The following is a 2463-nucleotide window of genomic DNA, read 5'->3' as shown; positions in this document are numbered from 1 at the left end:
CTCCTCTTGAGATCCTTAAAAAACGAACTTTAAATTTGTCTCACTTACGTGTTTTTGGTTGTCAATGCTTTGTCCATATTCAGGCCACTCACAGGGACAAGTTAGAGCCCAGAGCAACCTCATGTGCATTTCTTGGTTACTCTTCCACAAAAAAAGGGATACAAGTGTTATGATCCTTCAACTACAAGGATCATTATCTCTCGCGATGTACACTTTGACGAGACTAAAGCCTTCTTTGAAAGACCGTCTGGGGTCAACTTTCAGGGGGAGTATCTTTTTGATTCAATTCCTTTACCAATTGTTGACAACTGCTGCCATCCCACACCATCTATTCCAGGTGCAACCGAAGTCACTTCAGAGGATGTTCGTCAAATAGATCATGCCCCCGAAACCACCTCATCTGGGGATCTTAGAAGATCCAATAGAACACGAGTTCCATCCACAAGACTCAAAGATTTCGTCACTTTTGCCTCCAGGTACCCAATTGCACAATATATTTCCTATCCTAACGTGTCCTCTTCTCATGCAGCGTTCGTCAGTAGCATTACTCAAAACATTGAACCCACTAGCTTCAATGAAGCTAACTCACTTCCCATTTGGAGACAAGCAATGCAGGAAGAACTTCAAGCTCTTGCTGACAATAAAACTTGGACAATTGTTAAAATTCCACCAGGAAAGCGACCCGTTGGATGTCGATGGGTGTACAAGACGAAGTTTAATAGTGATGGGACTATCGAACGCCACAAAGCCAGACTTGTAGCTAAAGGTTTCACACAAACATACGGTGTTGACTACAAAGAGACCTTTGCTCCTGTTGCAAAGATGAATTCTGTTCGTGTACTCTTGTCTGTCGCAGTTAATCACCATTGGACCTTACACCAAATGGATGTAAAGAATGCATTTCTTCATGGTGACCTTGAAGAAGAAGTCTACATGACAATCCCCCCTGGGTATTCTACGGCCAGTCAACCTGGAATGGTCTGTAAGCTCCATAAAGCCTTATATGGCTTGAAGCAGTCCCCTCGTGCTTGGTACGCAAAGCTTAGTTGTGTTCTTACCAGCATAGGATATAAACGGAGTGGTGCAGATTCCTCTCTTTTTGTTAAGAAGGGATCGTCTGGAATTGTAGCAGTCCTCATTTATGTGGATGATCTTATCATCACGGGGAATAGTGCTTCTGAGATAGCTCAGTTGAAATCATTTCTCTCTCAGAAATTCTCCATCAAAGACTTGGGCAATCTAAAGTATTTTCTTGGCATCGAGGTTGCTTCCTCCAGCAAAGGCTTATTCCTTAATCAAAGGAAGTATGCCTTGGACCTTCTCAAGGAAACATGAATGCTTGGAGTCAAGCCCATATCCAACCCCGTCACTAGCAAAGGACAACTTGGTCTGAATGGCGAACCTTTACTTGATGTCAGTCACTATCAAAGGATCGTAGGCCGCCTCATCTATCTCACTATCACCAGACCTGACCTCACTTTTGCTGTCAGTCAAGTGAGCCAATTTATGCATGCTCCTCGATCATCTTATTGGACAGCCGTCAAACGCATTCTTCGCTACTTGAAGGGATCTCCCAGTAAAGGTATTCTTATGCAAGCTCCTGGTCATTCCCAAATTATGGGCTATTGTGATGCTGACTGGGCTGGCAATCCCACTGACCGCAAATCAACCACTGGGTTTTGTACTTTTGTTGGGGGCAATCTTGTCACCTGGAAAAGTAAGAAGCAACAGGTTGTTGCTCGTTCCAGTGCAGAGGCCGAATACAGGGCCATGGCATCTGTCACTAGCGAGTTGATTTGGCTTCAGTTCCTTCTCACAGACTTAGGTGTCACTTTCACTCTTCCTATACAGCTTCATTATGATAACCAAGCTGTTATGCACATTGCTTCCAACCCTGTCTTTCATGAAAGGACTAAACATATCGAAGTCGATTGTCACTTTGTTCGTGAAAATGTTCAGGCCAATATCATCAAACCTGTATTTGTCAGAAGTGGAGCTCAACTTGCCGACATTCTCACTAAAGGGATTCCCACTCATCAGTTCCACCATCTTCTGTCCAAGCTTGGCTCTGTCAATCTCCCCGCCCAAGCTTGAGGGGGAGTATTGGAATGTTACTTAGTAATTAGAATATTACTCAGTAATTATTCTCTGTTCCCTATCATTAAATGGGCTGTTGGCCTTATGCCTCAGGAAGGCCAAAGGGCGTTGTTGGCTTGGGTTGTGTAATAATTCCGTTAGTGCATTAATGGTGTTCAGTTGGCTGCTAGTGCAGACCTCTATTTGTACCAAGAGAGTGTTTCTTCTCTTTTTATGATGTTAATGAGAAGTTGATTCTCACAGTGGATGTAAGCTGGAATTATCTCCAGCTGAACCACCTAAACTGCTTGCCTACTCTTTTGTCTTTGTCCCCTGTTTTTCTACAATGTTATTTGGGTTCAAAATATCTTCTTTGTTGCTGAATGA

General features: G+C 43.4%; 1 pseudogene; it reads left to right on the top strand.

Annotated features, from left to right (window-relative positions):
* The first annotated feature begins 1335 nt into the window (after positions 1 to 1335).
* Positions 1336 to 2094, top strand: LOC147273338 (secreted RxLR effector protein 161 pseudogene; annotated as a pseudogene).
* The last annotated feature ends 369 nt before the right edge of the window (positions 2095 to 2463 follow it).

The sequence above is a fragment of the Dryas octopetala genome, chromosome 9, assembly GCF_963921425.1.
Source record: "Dryas octopetala chromosome 9, drDryOcto1.1, whole genome shotgun sequence".
Taxonomy (NCBI): Eukaryota; Viridiplantae; Streptophyta; class Magnoliopsida; order Rosales; family Rosaceae; genus Dryas; species Dryas octopetala.
Note: the sequence above shows the minus strand (reverse complement) of the source record. Positions and strands in the feature narration are given on the sequence as shown.